General features: G+C 36.4%; 1 protein-coding gene across 7 annotated transcripts in view; it reads left to right on the top strand.

Annotated features, from left to right (window-relative positions):
* Nrg3 (neuregulin 3) overlaps nucleotides 1-20,826 on the top strand; it is a 1,008,622-nt gene that overhangs the window by 376,964 nt on the left and 610,832 nt on the right. The gene's annotated exons all lie outside the window — the stretch shown is intronic.

The raw sequence follows: 20,826 nt of genomic DNA, 5'->3' as shown, positions 1-20,826 counted from the left end.
CTGTGCCAGCTCATTCAATGATGAAGAAGATGACACTGCTGATCTCTGTGCCCAGTTACCATTGTTAGCATATGTATCTCCATATCTCTGTGTATATATGCTACATATATCTTTAGTTTTGGTGTCTGAATAATTTTTCTTGTTTCTAATTTATCTGTCTATCTATCTATCTATCTATCTATCTATCTATCTATCTATCTATCTATCTATCTATCTATTTTTGGTTTTTCAAGACAGGGTTTTTCTGTATAACCTTGGCTGTCCTGGAACTCACTCTGTAGACCAGGCTGGCCTCGAACTCAGAAATCTGCCTGCCTCTGCCTCCCAAGTACTGGGACTAAAGGCATGTGCCACCACTGCCTAGCTTATTTATTTTTCTTTAATCTTTTTTTTTTTTTTTTTTTTTTTTTTTTTTTTTTTTTTTTTTTTTTTTTTTTTTTACAGTTCAGTCAATATCCCTCTCCAGCTATGCCCTCTGACTCATGCCAGTCTTCCTCCCTTGTCTCCAAGAGAATGTCCCCACCCCCCACTCCCATCCCACCAAACCTCCCCACTCCCTAGGGTCTCAAGTCTCTAAAGGATTAGGTGCATCTTCGCTCACTAAGGCCAGACCAGGCAGTCCTCTGCTGTATATGTGTTGGGGGGGGGGGGGCTCAGAACAGCTTATATATGCCGCCTGGTTGGTTGTTCAGTGTTTGAGAGATTTTGGGGGTCCAGGTTAGTTGAGACTGCTGGTCTTCCTATGGGGTTGTGCTCCCCCTCAGCTTCTTCCAGCTTTTCCCTAATTTAATTTTAGAAGTCCCCAGCTTCTGTCAATAGGTTGGCTGTAAGTATTTGCATCTGACTCTTTCAGCTGCTTGTTTGGCCTCTCAGAGGGCAGCCATGCTAGGTTCCTCCCTGTAAGCACCTCAGAGCATCAGTAATAGTGTCAGTCCTCGGAGCCTCCCCTTTTAGCTGGATCCTATTTTGGGCCAGTCACTGAACCTCCTTCCCCTAAGTCTCTTCTTCATTTTTGTCCCTGCAGTTCTTTTAAACAAGAACAACTCTGGGTCAGAGTTTTGATCATGGGATGGCAACAACATCTCTCCACTTGAAGCCTTGTCTTTCTACAGGAGATGGGCTCTACAAGTTCCCTCTTCCCACTGCTGGGCATTTCATCTAAGGTCCCTTCCTTTGAGTCCTGAGTGACTCTCACCTCCCTGGTCTCCGGTACAAGAGGCCTTCTCCCACCTCCTACCTCCTGAGGTTGTCTGTTTCCATTCTTTCTGCTGTACCTCAGAGTTTCACTCCTGTTTCCTCCTCCAATACCTAATCATGATCCCCTTCCCCTGCCTCCTCTCCCAACCTGGTCCTTCCCTCCCTCTACACCCAACCTCCTCTGATTGCTTTCTTCACCCTTCCAAGTGGGATTGAGGCATCCTCACTTGGGCCCTTCAGCTTGTTAACTTTCTTGAGATCTGTGGATTGTATGCTGGGTATTCTGTATACTTTTGGCTAATATCCACTCATTAGTGAGTACATACCATGAATGTCCTTTCAGGTCTCAATTACTTCACTCAGGATAATATTTTCTAGTTCTATCCATTTGCCTGCAAAACTCATGATGTCTTCATTCATATTTTTTTTTGTTTTGTTTTGTTTTGTTTTTTCGAGACAAGGTTTCTTTGTGTAGTCCTGGCTGTCCTGGAACTCACTCTGTAGACCAGGTTGGCCTCTAACTCAGAAATCTGCCTGTCTCTGCCTTCCAAGTGCTGGGATTAAAGGTGTGTGCCACCACTGCCTGGCATCCTCATTCTTAATAGCTATGTAAATGAACCACATTTTCTGTATCCATTCTTTCGTTGTGGGACATTTGAGTTGTTTCCGACTTCTAGTTATTACAAAGAAGGCTGCTATGAACACAGTGGAACATGTGCCTTTGTGGTATGATGGGCCATCTTTGGGTATATGCCTAAGAGTGGTATAGCTGTCTCTTCAGATAGATCTATTCTTGATTTTTTGAGGAACCTCGAGATTGATTTTCAGCATGGTTGTACCAGTTTGCAATCCCACTGGGAATGGAGAAGTGTTTCTCTTTCTCCACATCCGCTCCAACATGTGCTGTCAATTGAGTTTTTGATCTTAGCCATTTTCATTGATGTAAGGTGGAATCTCAGGTCATTTTGATTTGCAATTCCCTGATCACTAAGGACTTTGAACATTTATAATGCTGATGCAAATATATGTTACGGCTCTTAGGATTCAGTTTTCTTCTTCATCATTTAGTATTTGTTTCTTAATCTGAAACTGACATCTTCCATTTTGCTCTTCTGTGATTTTTTTTGCTGTTTATCTTTCTTCATTTTTTGCTTCTGGAATATTTTGTTTCACGTCTTATAAATTCTGATACCCCCACACTTGAACATTGTAAATGTTTAGGTCGGCAACCTTAGAAAGCTCAGTAGGGGTCCTGGTTCTGTTTCTTACCACCTGGCTTTCTACTTTGAGTTTCATCCATATCTGTACATAATGAGTTCACACCCATAAGTTATTAAAAGGAACAGAAAAAGAAATATAAATATTACTAAATAAGGCAAGAAACCCTGAAGTAAAATTTTAATGATAAAATTAAAACATTGGATTCAAAATATTTATATTCCCCAAACAAGGAGAAAACAAAAACAGCATTAAGATCAACTCGACTATGACTAATATTAAATGTGAAACTCTTGAAATACATAAGACCTTGTCTATTTTGTTTCACTGAGACCATGACTAATTCCTTCATACTAAGAAAAGTTGAACTTATGCAGTTTTGGCAGTCAATTGTTGAATACTTACAACAAAAATAAATCTGACTAGTTTCATTTAAGATTCTGATACATCTCCATGAAACATTAAAAGATGACAATTTTGCTATCATAAGACTGAATGGTAACCCACTATAGGCTAGTCAAGAATGACAGGTGTACTGTACTAAAATGAACAATTAGCTTTGTTTCAAAATCTCTAATTTTGAAATTGGCAAAGTCAGCTGTTGTTATCCATGGTGAATTTTTAAGAAAGGAGACACTCTGTGTAAAATTGAAAGGATCTGTAATGCAAATTTCAGTAACAAACTTTTAGAAAATAACAAAAATTTTCTCTTTCATATTCTGGACATTGAGCCATTGGTATCACATACCCAGGTTGTCAGTATGACTCTTTAAAATACCTTTTAAGAAATTCATTAACAATTTTATTCTATATGCTTAACATGTACTATAGAAAAAATACAATGTTTAAATCTTCCTTTTCAAATCTTTGTACACAAATATCCATATTTGCCATCATACATAGTGACCTTGTCCAGAAGGATTTGGTCTATGGCATTAAATAGATGAATCCCATCTCAAATGTCTGTCATTGAAACTGTTCTCAGCAGCAAAGCAAACGCTGGTTGGTAGATAGCTTCATATTCGCTTTTTCTTTCATTTTATTACCATATTTAACTTCCCATGTGAGATATAGTTCTAAGCTCTGATGACACAAATGTAAACAAGAACAAGGAAAACGAACTTTTACTTTAAGTATACTTTGAAATTATAGATGAATATCACATTGCTACAGTACTGTAATAGTTGTAAAAAGTAATTGTTTCTGTGGATCACAGAGGTGAAGCCAAGCATGCTAGAAAAGAGGATCACCTCACTAGCCCCTAATTGGATAAGAATATGTAAAATTAGTCTGAAGTTGAAAATTCCAGAGTTACAGATACAGAAAGTCGCAGATGAGCATATTTTATGCTTCATAGAGAGATTAACAACTGAACATATATGTGCCTTATATAAGAGAGGAAGACAAAATGTGGATGTGGAGTGCTGAGCAAATGGAGCACCATGCCTGAACATTATATCAAAGAGAATGACAAACTGCCAGTGTTTAGGCACAGTCTACAAGATGAGATGATGTCATAAATTTATTTTTGACAAGGCCTTTCTGGCTGCCATTTGAAGACTGGATTATAGGGCTTTGTAGGTGCAAATGAGCAGTACATCCGTAGACTGGTCCAGATGCAGTATATTCTTGGCATGGACAGTTATTGTCATGGAGGAAGGCAGATAATATGAATGATTATAAAAAGCCAAGTTAAGTTCAGCAGGCTTTGAAATTCAAGGATTGAAGAACCTGGAGATCAGCATCAAGGAACAAGAAGAATAGTGCCTCAGCTTGGAATATGTAATCAATCAGTGGAGGAGCAGACAACATCATTTTTACACAGTAGGAGGATTTAGGCCTATCTGATTAGTAAAGAAAGTGCATGGTGACCCCAAACACATCTCAGAGTTTTATCTAAATTTACTCATAAGAAAACTCCTATCAGACTGTGCAACCTGCAGCCCATGGGCTATATGTGACCAAACATATCAAAAATATAGCCCAATACAAATTATACAATTATTTAAAAAATAATAAATTATTTTTGTAGATTATTTTGTGAGTGGATTTTGCAACTAAAAACATTCACTTATTTGAATTATGCATATGAAATTAGAAATAGAAAAAGAAAATAGAAATAGAAAAACTCCTTGTAGTATATTTTACTGTCTATATAAAGAGATAAATATAGGAATTCTAACAAAATAAACATTAAGACACATAAATTCTCTTGATCTGGAATGACTCTCAAAGTTGAGGGAGGCACTATGTTGATAGAGATGGAAACTCCTTAGCAGGTAGGTATAGGGGAGGTCTCATTTACCCTCAACATGAACTTTGAGACACCAGTTTGTGACTGAACATTTTCATGCTTGGTCATAGGCTAAACAGCTTCCTCTACCACACCCTCCATCTATGATGTAAGGTATATCCATATCCTCAAGCAAGGTATAACTCATCCCTTACTAAATCCTCTAAAATTGTTTTTCTTCATGATTACCTAATCATCTCAGTTATTTGTTATATTGACTGAAAGATGACATATGCCATATTAAATATATACCCATTTTGAAAACATATATACTATCACATTCACTTATTGTATATATTGTTTTCCTCTTTTCCTCTGGTAGTGTTGAATCAAGCTATACATGAAGACTATTTTGAATCACAGCAAAATCTATTATCAATCCTCCAGAAGTATTTAGTAACTAAGTAATAGTGATGTTCATTTATATTTCTGAATGCCTAATGAGTGAGCTATAACCATGTTAGTATATATCTATAAAAGTCTATTGAAGATTAGACTTTGTGAAGCATACCTATAACTGCAAAACTGAACAAGAGGCAAGAGAATCAGAAATATAAAGCCAGCACAGGATATATGATAACATTCCATCTAGAAGCAATACCCCATTAGACATGTAGGTTCATATTTTATATACTACATCAAATACTCATAATTATACTAGTTTCTTTTTTACTTTCAACTTTGTCTATCCTGGAAACATTTTCAATGAGGTTAAAATCCATTAAGACTTCTATAAGCTCAAGTCTGTCCAAGTCCCAGCATGGAAAAGGGAGGTGGGCAACAAGTTCCATCCCTATCCAAAGAGCCAATGGCAGTTGATAGATGCTGTGAAAGAGAGAAGATCATTGCCCCTGTTAAGTTGAATGTCCTTGTGCTAGGAAAGGCCACAAATTTAAGACTCTATGGGCATCACCAATTAAACTTCATGAGTTACAAAATAAAATAAAATAAAATAAAATTGGGTAGGTAGGTAAGGAAAAGGGTGGTAGACCTGGGAATAGATTGGAGGGTGAAAAATGATCAAAACATAATTATGACGTTCTCAATGAACTAATTTCAAAGCCCCACCCACAGAGGTGGGGGTAAAGAGAGACACAAAGTGATAGAGTCAGAGTCACACACACACACACACGCAGAGAGAGAGAGAGAGAGAGAGAGAGAGAGAGAGAGAGAGAGAGAGACAGACAGACAGACAGACAGATGGAGACAGGGAGAGGAAATGTATTTATCTTATAACACTCATCTTTATATTATAGAAAATGATGACTAGCTCTACTGGCCAAGGCCTTTGACAATGACCTTAAAGCATTCCCCTTCTTCTTTTCCTTCCATTCAATGTAGATATAGCATAGGAGTGTCCCATGTTGTAGAACAATGACACCGTCTTCTGGTGATGGCAAATTGAAAATATTGGCTTATAGAAGTTAAATTAAAAACTGTCCTTTCTGTAGCCTTGAGTTGACTTTAAGTAGGTTTTGTTTTCTCATACTAGTGAAACTACTGGGTTCTCTGGAACAATTTTGTGTACAATAGACGGGATAATTCCTTATGTGGTCACATAGCAGGCTGCTCTAGGTAAGTCGGAGTTTACCACCTATTCTCTTGGTAGATCTATCTGTTCATGGAGAAGAATGACTGGCTTGTTAAGAATCACCTCCATTTTATGAAACCTGAGTACATGAGCCCCATTGCAGATACTATTTTCAACAATAAACCATTTTACCAATAAAAACCTTGAAAGGTCCCAGTAGTGTATAACCAATGAGAAGGACAATAGACTGAGTCTTTGATGACAAAGGGACTGTCCCCAAGACCACAAAAAGCAAAATTATCATTGATATGCAGAGTGCTTTTCCACACATTTCATATGCACTTAGCAAACCTTTAAAGCGGTTATTTATGTAATCTTCATTTTACAGATAAAAAGACTTAGTGAAAAAGAGCTAACATGTTTTTCAAAATATCACAAATACAACAAATCATAGTGAAGTGTTTGACACAGGAGTTTTTGCTTATTGCCAAGTAAGAATCATTACCTATGTGACATGGACATTTTTAAAGGATATGGTAAAACACCCAGGAAACCAGAGCCCCATATTCAGCCTTCCAGTTGTTTCTTGTGATTGATGTTCTGTCAGAACAGGAACAAGATTAACCCTTTAGGTACTATTAGTGATTACTTTGTCTTTACATGATGAAGGTTTGCTTGGCTGTTTTACCTCATATATTCATCAAATATCACTTTGTGAAAAATATTTGCTAACTACTTAAATGACCAGAAAACATAAAGCATTAATCAAAGTCATCTAAAGAGAGATGGTGAGCCGGAGATTCCATACTTTGATATTAGAGCAGAATAAATTTAGACAGCTCTTAACCATTCACATACCACAGCCACCTGTGAAAATGTTTCAATCTCTACTTGGCCAAAACTTTGAGAATACATTGTTAGAGAAAAGTCTCTGGTCAATACCAATCTTGTATGTCTGCAAGTATATTTGTATATATACACACAAATAAGCAATGACATAATGACATGTATATAAAAGAAAAAAAGTATTTATACAGTCCTAGTTTGAGGATTAACATTTATTATGCTACTCTTTAGATTTTGCATTAGAAATATCCTAAATTCACGATATTTTCTGAACTATTTAAGGGAAATTATTGTGCTGCATTTGGTTTGCCTTAAAATACTATATAAGAATGTTCTGGGCCATGAAAAGAAACACAAATCAGTTCTATTTATGGAAGCTAAATAACAATCATACAGTGGTTTGTACTGTTCTTGTTAAATCATGTTTTCAAATGCCTATAATCAAAAGTTTAGAAAAACATTATGTAAATTACAGACAGTTTTGAATTCCATTTTCAGATGAATAGCACAAACTCCATATTGTCTTCAGACTCCTGTCACAATATTAATGCTTTATTTTCTTTCTCCTATCAAAAAAGATATGATGAGTTGTTTCTAGGCATAACTAGACTCTTGAGAAGTTAGTGAATTATTTAATACCTATTTGCTTGTTTGTTTGTTTGTTTTTGTGAATTACAGCTAGAACTAGAATCAGTTCCAATGAGGCAGTACAGTCCTGCCTACAGGGACATATAACCCAATGCTCCGGGAGAATCTCGTATTTCCAATGGGTAGGATGTTAAATGCTTTTGTTTTATATCAGAACTGGGAGAGAGAAGGCAGATAGAGACTGAATTAAAATATTGTGAAATATATTTCCCCGTTTTTAAAAGGAAGACGTAAATTGTGCAAAAAGTACCTCCCACAGCAATTAATTTGAATATGATTGATTTCATCAATATTCAATATTGATGTTGTGATTTAACAGTGTCATGTAGCACCTGTTGTAATCAAGGTTTGTATCTGTCAGTCAACCTGACACTTCTGAAAAATAGTCATGGAATAAGTCCCTGACATGATTACTTCCTGATCTGATCCTGACACTACAATTTCCATCTTGGTTTCTGCTTTGACTCAGTTATTATGCATTATCACCTTGATTTAAAAACATTTAGGATTTTTCAGTACTTAAAAACATGCTGTGTCTACTTGCAAAAGAAATTGTCTACACATATGTATCAGTCATATATCATTTAAACAAGCAGTGTTGAAGCCTTTGCACAAATTCCAATGCACAAGACAAAGGTTCATTCACAAAAATACATTCCAGATTCTCTTTTTTTAAAATTAATTAATTTATTTATTTTAAACTCTAAATTTTATTTTCTTCTCAGTCAACCCTCTGACTGTTTCACATCCCATACCTCCTCCCCACTCCCCTGTTTCCATGAGGATGTCCACACCTACCACCCCACCAGACCTCTAAACTCCCTGGAGCCTCAAGTCTCTTGAGGGTTATGTGCATCTTCTCTGACTAAACCTAGACCTTGCCATCCTCTGCTGTATGTGTGTTCGAGGCCTCATATCAGCTGGTGTATGATGCCTGATTGGTGGTCCAGTGCTTGAAAGGTCTCAGGGGTCCAGGTAATTGAGACTGTTCGTCCTCCTACAGAGTCACCCTCTTCCTCAGCTTCTTCCAGCTTTTTTCCAATTCAACCACAGGGATCAACAGCCTCTATCCATTGGTTGGGGACAAATATCTGCATCTGACTCTTTCAGCTGTTTGTTGGGTCTTTTGGAGGACAGTCATGATAGGTCCCTTTTTGTGAGTGCTCCACAGCCTCAGTAATTAGTGTCAGGCCTCGAGACCTCTCCTTGAGCTTGATCCCACTTTGGGCCTGTCGTTGAAACTTATTTTTTCCTCAGGCTCCTCTCCATGAAGTTCTTTCAGATAGGAATAATTATGCGTCAGAGTTTTTGACTGTGGGATGGCAACCCCCTTCCTCACTTGATGCCCTGTCTTCCTGTTGGAGGTGGGCTCTACAACTTTACTTTCCCTACTGTCAGGCATTTCATCTAAGGTCCCTCACTTTCAGTCTTGAGAGTCTCTCACCTCCCAGGTCTCTGGTGGATTCTGGGGGGATCCCCCCAACCTCCTTCTGAGGTTTCCTGTTTCCACTCTTTCTGCTAGCCTTCAGGGCTTCAGTATTTTTCCCTCGCCTAATACCAGATCAGGTTTCCCTCTCCCATAATCCCCATCCACTTTCCCTCTCTGGTCCCTCCCTCCTTCCTTCCCTCCCTCCCTCCCTCCTTCCCCACTTGTGATTGCTTTTTTCTCCCTCCCAAGTGGGACTAAGGCATCCTCACTTGTGCCCTTCAGCTTGTTGACCTTTTTGAGTTCTGTGGACTGTATCTTGGATATTCTGTACTTTTTATTGGCTAATATCCACTTATTAGTGAGCGCATGCCATGCATGTCCTTTTGGGTGTGAGTTACCTCATTGGTGTTATGTATTCAATTCATCCATCTCTGTACAATCTTTGCTCACTAATTTTGCTGTAGTCTGAAAAAAATGACATGAATATTGTAGTACTATTTTGTCATGTTTTCTTCTACTTTTGTATGTTTATTATTGAGCACCTAATTATTAATGATATGTACAATTTTATGTATGGGGTATATATGTGGGTTTGTATATGTGTGTAACTATTTGCCTGTATTTTAAAAAGTGGAACACATGTTCCTGATTGTTAAATTTTAAGCTCTTATGTCCTCTTGTGTGCCTGTAATAGGGCTATTTATGCTGCTGTTATTATTTTTGCTTTTTGTCCTAGATTTTATGTTGTTTTTTAACACATTTATTAGCATTTTATAGACACTTCATTTTATGTTTGGGAGGCTATTTTGGGAAATAGATTATGTCTTTATTCAGTTTCATAATTCTATTGATAAACTGTCTTTTAAAATGAAAATTCACTTCATTTTCTTTGTATTGAGTACAAATATAAAATTATATTTTTTCATGTCTTTGTTACTAAAATTATTTACTTTTGATTTTTTGGTGTTTTTTTTTTATTTGAATTTCCTATTCCTCTTTCATCATTCAGACTTCTATATTGTCACTGCATTAAAAGTTATCCTGCACAGGAGAAAAACCTATACTGTAGTTTAAATGCTAGCTTTACTAAACTTTGCCTTGATTTTACTAGCGTGACTTGTATAAAGAAGAAAAATATTACTCCAAGAGAATATCTGCAGCATTCACGTTTGGCCATAGCTCTTAGCATTGAAACTAATCACAGTTTAATGTCCTATTTCTCAGCTCTACTTGCAATATTTCAAATTACAGTGATATATGACTGATGGCTACCATACTAAATAGTGCAAATATAATGGGTATTTCTAGTGGTATAGTCAGTTCTGTCAAAAAATTGCATAGAGTGTGTGTATATATATGTGTGTGTGTGTGTGACAGATACTTCACATTATAAAATACAAAGTTTGAAGTTTTGTTAGCAAATACAGATTGACATATAAGCTAGTTCAATTTCCTAGTTTAAAAGTAAAAAGAAAAAAAAAAACAACTCTAAAGTTTCACACCATAATCAAGTTAAATAACTTTAAACTCTTAACTTGAGGTTAATAATAAATCATTTATCATTTAGGTATCTGGTTATTCCTAAAGAGCCTCTTGAAGACAATTTTATAATGGCAAGGTTTAGAATACGTTTAAATCTGTTGAGAAAGGCTCTTTGCCCCTGAGCCTAGTGTACATACGCTTACTTTTTTTTTTTTTTTTTCTCTGATCTGGTCAGTCCTTTATGGTTGTTCAAGCTGTTTCAACAGATGCTGTGACAGGCACTGCAGGCACTGCAGGGCACTGACCTGTTTAATGTAGGCCCAGTGTCTACAGCCAGGTTGTACATTCTGCTACTTGGTGCCACATTGTTGTGTAAGGATTAACTCCAGGAAGAACTGCATGGAAATGCCTATTTTCCTGTGACATTTTTTTTCCTTTTTAAACAATAGGATACAAATTATCCAGTTCTTTCGGTTTCTCTAAGAGTTGCAGTTTTGCCCTTCCCCCTTTTTGGTCACTTAATCAACCAATAGTTCTCACTTTTAAGAAGGTGATTATGGTGAAATTTTTCTATGATTTTATATAAGTAATTTATATGTATATAGATAACCTTTAAGAGTTTCTTGGCTCTTTTCATAGATGTAAAAGTAATTCACAATTGTTTTTATTTTTTTTTTATTTTTCAATTTATGTACTCTTTCTGATCACTGCTGCCTTCTTATGTCTCAGGAATATTTTACCTATTGATAATATATACTACTTTCTGCAATGGTGTTTTCACCTCAGAAAAAATGATGATAACCACCTAGAGAGATGATTGGTCCATCCAGGCAACAGTGGAAACATTGCATCGTACCTCATATACGTATAGGGGTTTTCTGTGTTAAATCAAGTAAAGCTAGGTCATCGATTTTTCAGTTGCTCTTTGACTTTTCTTATGGGCGGTTTCCCGAGAGCACTTCAAAAATAATTTTGTATTTAAATATATATATTAGGTAGACTTTATGGGTTTTGAGTCTTGTTGGGCGAGATGCCCAGATTTTGCTGTGGTTATTGTGTTCCTCCCGTCCACAGGATACTCTTACTTTCCAAGTGGCTCTGTATCGGGTTAGGGATTCTCTGAGTTCCTAGAGGGTCTTGAAGTTCTCAGTTGTGATGGTTAATATTTTCCAGTCAAGCTTGAGAGTATTTATTTAGATTAGATTAATTGAGATGGATGACCCACCTTAACTCTGGAGCTGGGTCTGGGACCCAGTTTACCACCTTACTTAGCTTACTTAACTCTTATTTATCTGCTTGCTGCCTGAAGACACGGTGTTATCAGCTGCTTTAAGCATTTTCTGCCATGATGGACTCTATTCTGTGAAGCAAAATAAACTCCTCTTTCTTAAACTTGTTTTGTAAGGTAATTTTTCCTACAAGGCAACTAATGCACTTATCATAAATTTAAACTATTGTGTATTCCAGCTTTACTTGGAACAGCCTTTTTGATCTGACTCACATAGAAATTGATCAGTTTCTGAAGGGAGATTTAAAATTAATTTTAATACCTACTAGGACAAACTCTATGGCATTGTTCTTTTGATTGAGGCCTATGAGGCCTCACTAACTTGTGTATTTTTGATATAATTCTAAAATGAACCTTTTAATAAATCAGGATAATCCATATATCAGAACATGAAGAATGGCTTGAAAGGAATCTGGATCTTTCTCCCCATTTTAAGATGGCTTACCTTTTATTCTGTTTATGAACAGAATATCTTTCTAATATGTCAGAGTTTTTAAATTTTAAATACATACTGAATTATGAGTTCTTAAGCACTTAAGTAATAAACATAGAGTTTCAAGTAACTTTATCAAAATAACTTCATATCCTTGTAAAACAGTAACTTTATTGAAAGAAGCATCCCTCTAACATCTGTCAGCCAGGATTTCTGTGAGATTGGATCTCTTGTTTGGACTAAAGTGCACAGAGTAGGATAAACTGACTACTCAGAAACCACAGAGAACCCTTACTCTTCTCATCCCCAGTGCTGTAACTTACAACTGCACTCTAAGATGTCCAGCTTGCTTATATGGGGGCAGTGGCTTAAGCATAGGTCTAGATGCTTGAAAGACAAGAATTTAATAGTTTATCTCCCCAACTGCTTTTGTACATTTTGAATTTTTTCTGTATATATGTATACACACACTTGCGTGCACACACACACAGATATATATACATATATATATACACACACACACATATATATATATATATATATATATATATATATATATATATATATATAGTTTCAAGTTAAAACATTATATTGTGTGTGCTCCATGGGAGTGGATGTTATTTGGGGAATTGTTTTCTATATTATCAATTTCAACGGAGTCTAACAAATATGTCCTAAAGTTTTCATCTCACTAAAACATCCGACTTTGACTTTTCAGTCTGTCAATCATTAAAGAGTGCTAGTTTCTCTCAGGTGCTTGTTTCTAGGTCCATTGTCTCCTATGTGGCTACCTCTTCTCAGCTATGTGTGCAAACCTTTATTTGTAGTTTCCAATATAAAAATTATGTGTTTCTTAATGTCCAACAAATAAATTTCTGTAGAGATTATTTTTTTCTTCATCATAAACTTAAGGATAGGATGAAAACTCATGCAGAGCCTTATACCATACTACATATTGATTTTTTTCAGTCCAAGTAGAGGTCACTCATGGAAACTTTACATTTTTTAGGATCACCTGTGGCCTATATTGTTTTCAGTCTCTTTGTGAAAATCCTTGTGCCAGAGTTCTTTTGCTTGAAAATAGGATATGGATTTAGTTGTATATTACCTTCAGTTAAAGGAGTGCCACAAATGTTAAGTGTTCTGGTTTTGTTTGTTTGATTTTACTACAATGTCAAAAAGCTAGTTCTAAATCTATACTAAGTCGTCAGGAGAAGCCATATTTCTTCTGTAAAAGATAGTCAACATTGGGTATAGAAAGGACTCACTATTGATTTATGTTCCCCAGCTGTTTCATGCAACAGAAATCAGTATACTCACATGAAATGATGTTACTCATACTTGGGATATGTAGTCTTCTGCATTACTGGTAACTGCCAATGTCACCAGCAGTACTCTCCCCTTGCAATTCAGTGCTAGTAATTCTAATATTGCCTTGGATCTGAACTGCAGGCCATGGGCAGTTTCTGCTACCTCTTCATTTTCTATCTGTGACCTATGCTTTTTAGGAAGCAAAAAGACTATGCAGAGGCACTCACTCCACCATTTCTCACTCTTCTTCCCAACTTTCCCTATGAAAAAAAAATATGTTTTAAAAAAATCTTATTGCAAAAGTAGTGAAGACTTTGAACATAATTTTAAAAATTCTTTGAAAAATTCCTACAGTGTATTTTGATAATTTTTACTCTACCAGCTTCACCCCAACTTTCAACTCTCTCTCTCCCCTCTCTCTCTCTCTCTCTCTCTCTCTCTCTCTCTCTCTCTCTCTCAAAAAAGGTATTCAATCCTACTGTGTTGCTTATATATTCTTGGGTATAAGGCCTACCATTGATAACAGTCAACCACCAGAAACTATATACATTAAAGAAAACTAACTCTTCCTCTTCGAGCAGCTGTCAAATTCCAATGCTTCTCAACTCAGGGTGAGACTTTGTGCCTGTGTCTCCAACTCCAGGCTGTTGTTTGTACTGGCTTGAGCTTTCACAAGTCTGATTCATACTGTCACAAGCACTGGTGTTTCATATATGTCCTCCTTTTTTGGAGATACAAGGTACCTTCCCTTATAGCCACTAATCACCTCTGGCTCTTACAATCATTCTTCTCCCTCTTTCATGATGATCTCTGAAACTTGAGGGGAGGGTGTGTCATGTAGATGTCCCACTTAGGGATGATGACTCCTTAGTCTCTTATTTTGTGCACATTAAAAAGCTATAATATCTGTTAATTTCTATCTACTTCTAACAAAAAATTTCTCAGATAGGAAATGAACTATAAGTAGAGTACTAAACTATATCATTTTATAGTTTCATTTTATATCATTTTAATACTATAGCCACTTCGCAGAATAGAAGTATTAGATTTCACCCTGAGGTCTTTGACCTATGTATCTAGTAACAAGTTATTAGCCCTGATGTGGGTGTCAGGTGTGGCATCCATCTCATGGAGTCATCCTGAAATGCAGTCTAAATGTAATTGGTTATTCCCATAACATTCATGGTTATTTCCATAACATTATATAACATATAGCACCAGTGGCATATATTGACTGGACAGTCTTTACTGTTGCTTGCAGAGTTCACAGGAAGATAACATTGTTAACAATTCTTCTCCTCAGGTAGCATGCATATTATTCAAGAAATTGAAAGCTAGCCCAGAAGGATGAAGCCTTCAAGTCAGTCAGTAATCACTTGGTTTCTCCATGCTTTAAGATTCAAGCATTCAGGCATTTTTCAGTGATAAGATCTTAATATCAAAATCTGAAGACCCACCCTTCAAAAAGAATGTTTTGTCTTCCTTCAGAAGACTGCTATTATCTCTTCAGTTAAGGTTCAGGCCTCAAAAACCTTCCTAGCACCCAGTATTGGAAAACTGGCCAGTTTAATCTTGTGTAGGTCTAATTCAATAACTGTAGCTTCCATGCGTTCATGAATATAATAGCCATTTCATGTCCAGAAGACATCATTTTATAGCAATCTTCCCCACCCTCTACCTTTTACTTTCATGGTGCTTCCTCTTCTGTGATGTTCCATGATGCATATGGGAGTGGAGTTGACAAAGATATCCGACTTAGGGTTGAATGCTCAAGCCCATTGCTCTCAGTACATTAAACAGTTAAACATCTCAGCATTGACTGCTGCTCACTGAACAAGAAGCTTCTTCAACCAAGTCTGAGATCCACCCAGATCTGGGAGTACAGATATAAATATGAAAAAATTTTTAACTCTTGACCATTTAGCAAACTAACATAAACAGGTTTAAAGCAGGTACAATTTGTTTTATTTTGCTATTTGAGATATATTAAAGTTTTGGATATTTCCAAGATACCTGATTACCTGGAAGGCAGTATTCTCACAAGTTATTAAGTAAAAGCAGAAAACAAAACAAAAATAAGCTAAAAATATTTAAACAACCTTTTCACTGACTGGCTAGTGGTTCTTGATGTGCTTGACACCGAATAAATAATATTATAAAAGCTAAGTAATCATCTATATTCCATGTAATGGCTAACAAAGGCCAGTGTGGAAAGGGAGGTGATGGTATATGCCTAAACAAGGGAATTCGAAATTCTGACATTTGGATTCAGTACTTTTAGCCCAAACTGGTCCTTCTATTCTGGCTGTTCTATAATGATTCTTGGTTTCCATGTTATCATCACTATTATCATTATTTTAATAACACTGTGTACCTAAACCCCACCTCCCTTAAGCTACTGAACCAATAATGTGTACTCATTCTATCTCCAAGTAATTTCATCAGTTACACCTTATTCCTGTTCTTGCTGTAACTCTCTTTTCAGTTCTACACTATATCTCTTGGGCAAATGCCAAGGTCCTTGACTAGTTTCTAAGGAAAGGAACTTCAATTCTCTCTCTGCAATTCATCCTAACTGCTACCAGCGTAATCTTTTCATATAAGAATGACCTCTGAGTGTCAGTGTGGCATTGCAGCTGTATCATTTATCTCCTTCATTCTCACACTTTCTGTTTTACAAATGAAAGCTGGAACAGGCTTCAGGGGCCATGGTAGGTGTCCTGTGTTTCTCATGTAAATCAAAGAGTTCAATTATGGATTTTTCTATCACTGTGATTCAGGTTGAATGCTGTTCATTCCTGGGTTTGTGTTTTTTATCCTACAAATAATGAATACCCTTAAAATGTTAGTGTACTGTTATTCCATGAGATAGAAGAATTCTCTGCAGTATAAAACTAGGTTTTTTTTTTTTTTTTAAACTACCAAGGTTGTCTAAAGATTTGAGCTTTCTTCCAAACAAAACTGAGCAAAAATGAGTAACATTGAGACAACTGTGTACAAAAGAAAAATATTGTATTTTCCAAAACATAAACATCAGGTACTTTAGGCTATTGTATGGAAAAGTGCTATGAGGTCAGTTGGGTTGAATATGCCAGCAATTTCTTTCAATCATTTTTCCATTGCAAAATACTATAAGATATATAACTTTGCTATATAATATATGTAGCAAAGGCTAGCTCATTTGAGGCAGAAGCAGAGCATGAAACTAGAAACAGGTGTTTATTCTTTGAAAAGCAATGAAAACTCCAGTCTCCATCTGGGTGTCTTCATCCTTACCACTTTTCCAGAGACACTGGAATGGAAGATGATTTTTCTGGGTAGAAGAAATTCATTTCAGGAATCATGAAACCCCAGCCACGTGTCACCACTGTAAGTTCACTGAGGACAGTTGAGTGTGAGGAAGTGCTTCTGTTGCTCACTAGAAGGCAGCTCAAGTAAAAGGGCTACTTCTCTCATCTTCCTCCTGCTTCATTCTGAAAGGCTGCATGGTGGGTCACCTGGGAGATCTATAGAATCAGTATAAAATTCAAACTTGTTATAGGAAGTAGATTTTCCCTTCCATTTCTACCATGTACCCATGTTTTCAGTGCCTCTATGTGTGTTCAGGGGTGGGTATATAAGGATGTTGGGGGTGGGGTGGGATGTAGGGGGAAGATTTCAACATTGCATATGGTTGCTTAAAAAACATTGACCCAAAGTTGTTTGTTGAAACAGAGTCTATCAGTGGGCTCACTGATTAGACTAACGTGGCTGGCCTGTGAGCCCAGGATAAACGCCTGTGTCTAACACATGAGCACTGAGATTACACTTATATGCCACCATGCCCAGCTATTTATGTGTGTTCTCCAGACTGCTCAGGTCCTCGTGGTTATAGGGCAAGACCTTTGCCAACTGGATCATCTTCCCTGCATGTCTACCAAATGCCACATTTTAAAAATTTATAATTTCTTTTCAAATGAATGAGATTGAAACATGATTTGTAAATCTTTTTATGGGTCATAATGCAATGATTTATTGCCATTTTTTCTCTTCTCCACTTATATGGACTCGGGAAAGACCAAGTTAACATTTGTTAAGCAAATATCCCCACAGTTGATAAAGCTTGCAGTAGCTGTTTGGAAAATGGTATCGTTGAGTTTTGTATAGTTCTTATGGCAATGGTTCATGTTCAGTCACTAAAGAATCTGAAAATAGAAAACTCATATCTAGCACCATATTAAAAGATTCCCTTCTTTTTTTGTGATTTTATATTTAGATCATGGACTTTTGTAAGAATAAATAAATTTTAACTTACAAGTTTAACTAATAATTAAAAATGCATAATAGCTGAGGAAATGGCTCATGGCTAAAAGCAGTTGTTCCAATAACATCCTGATAACAAAGCTTGTATCCATGGTATTCACCTAAAAGCCAGAGTATCAGAAAATTGTCTGTAAACTCAACAGGGTCCCATGGGAAGACAAAGACAGGAACATGTTTAGAAAGTCCTGGGGCAGCTACCCTGTATAACCTGGTGGTGAAGACACCGTGGGGCAAGTGAGAAAATGTAAAGACCAATACCAGAAGGTTGTACTCTGACTTCTACAGATGCACCCTCCCCCATATCCACTTAAATGCACATATACACTCATCTCTCTCTGTGTGTCTCTCTCTGTCTCTCTATTTCTGTCTTTGTCTCTTTCTCTGTTTATGTCTCTCTGTTTTTTGTCTTTCTATGTTTCTCTGTTTCTGTCTGTCTTTCTGTCTCTCTGTTTCTCTCTGTCTCTCCATCTCTCTGTCTCTCTGTCTGTCTGTCTCTCACACACACACACATACACAAACACACAAATCTACTTCAACAAAACCTTTAGCTACTAGAACATGTATACATCATATCTCTTCTTTAGTTTTCTTGTCTAGAGAAACAATAATTCATGTACAGCCAATGACTATGCTGAATTAAATGATTTCCATAGAAGTGGATCAATCTTTGAAAAGCACCATTCAAACATAATTACCATTTTATAATGAAGATTGTTTTGTCATTTTTATCGACTAAGTTATTTATTCACTCCATCTCTATCACAGCTTTCCTTCCCTTTTCTCCTCTCAATCCCTCCCTCTCACCTCTCCTCATCCCAACACACCCCTTCTTCCCTCTCCCTAGAAAAGGGGAGGCTTACTATAGACATCAACCACTCTGACATGTCTGCTTTGTTATTTTTTTTATTTGAGCTCATCATGAAGGGAGATAGGGGTTGGGTGTTCATTCCTGTCCTACAGACAGGTTATGATCATTGCTTTCTGAACACACTGAGTCTCAATGCTATCTTCTCAATGCCCATCCACCATGGATCAGTCATATGATAAGTTCTAGTTTCTGAGAGCCATCTTTAAATGAAGGTTTTGCAGAAGTGGATATGACCTTCATACCACAATAGTAGGTGGAGGAATGTCAGGATCCCTGTCTCTAGATCAATGATGCTAGGTCTACAGAAGCTGTGTTAGGTCATGCATATATCTTTATCATAATGGTAAGAGTAAGTCAGATGGAGAAGGTGAGTTTAGTTATATGTTTTGTTTTGTTATTTTATCTTATGGGTTTGTCATTGCTTTTGCTTTTGGTGGTTTATTTGATGGGATTGAGGTTTGGGGAGTGGCAACAGATAAAGGAAAGTGGGAACATAAAGTTGGTGGGAAGGATCTGCAAAGAGTTGAAGAGGAGAAAGAATGTAATATACGGTATAAAATATACTGTATGGAAACATAATTTTATTTAAAAATAGAAAGTCCTAGAAAGTTCATTCTCAAATGCACACCCCAGCACACACACTTTTTGATATTCCTTTTCTTCTCAGAATGCAAACCCTCTGGAAGCTAAATAACTACTGATATCCTCTAGCTACTTTATTTTTGTGCCTCTTCATCAGTAAAGGAGGAGTTAATGTGGAAAATAATCCTCACAGGAAAAAACTACCTAACATGTTTCTCAGCACATACTAAACTGGATAAACCTTCCTCTTGTGAATTCTTTACAAACAGTCATTTCATTGTCAATTTCTTTGTATTAGCTTGACAACAGAAATTCAATCCACATGAGTTGCTGTTATTTAGGAAGAGTTGTGGGTTGCTATCATTTTAAAATTGTAATTACATTTGCTCATGTTCTGATGATACTCCAAACTTTTCATTCATTATCTTGAATCTGCCCAGTCGTCTAAACTTGCCAGATGGCAGGGTTTTAAATTTGGAGGGACCCCAGAGATCTCTCATGCCAACTTTCTCATTTTTTAGAATGGAAAACTAATGCCAAGGTAAGAAACATGGCTTACTCATTTTGTTTTAAAAAATCTGCCACCAACCTCAAAAAGAGATAAAGCACCAAGCTCATAGGAGGTATACTTTTCCATGTTATTCACTACTAATATACCAAATCAGCAGACATATTACTCTCACAAACACAATTTTTCTTCTACAAAATTATAAGCTTGAACTTAATAATCATTGTGCATGTATGAACAGATTAAAATTACCAGAAGTAATATTTACACACATAGAGTTTTTCTTCTCCAGCAGTGACCAGAACACTTGATTTTCCATATTTCAATATATACTACATCTTCAAAAACATGTATGAAACAAAGTTTTAACATGTGAAAATAGAAATATTATAGCCAGGTATGGAAATACCAGCCTTTTGCCCTAGCAATTGGAAGACTGCAGGAAGAACAATAAATCCAATGGGCAAGTTGAGTTATAACACAAAACTTATTTTGAATGAATGAATGAATGAATGAATGAATCTAGCACTGTGAAATTTATTATTAGCAATATGTGTGATCTGAAATTTATTATTAGAATATGTGTGCCTGATACACTGAAACACTCACATCTTTAGAATTTTTTGAACTCCTTTTCCGTGCCTGGACGGGTCTCTGTGGCATGCTAGTTATGAAACAGAAGACTTTTTTCCCTTCTGGATCCATACCCTTTCTGTCTCTTATTAGAAAACCCACCGACATCTAAGGAATAATACAACACAATGAACCACCAAATAATTCAACACAACACAATGCAAAATAAAAAAAAAAAAAAAAAAAAGCAAATAGCAGATAGGAGGAAAACAGAAAAAAAAATCAGGGAGAAATTATAAGAAACAAATATACATACA

The sequence above is a fragment of the Arvicanthis niloticus genome, chromosome 3 (assembly GCF_011762505.2).
Source record: "Arvicanthis niloticus isolate mArvNil1 chromosome 3, mArvNil1.pat.X, whole genome shotgun sequence".
In the NCBI taxonomy this organism is placed as follows: domain Eukaryota; kingdom Metazoa; phylum Chordata; class Mammalia; order Rodentia; family Muridae; genus Arvicanthis; species Arvicanthis niloticus.
This window is presented reverse-complemented; position numbering and strand designations above follow the sequence as displayed.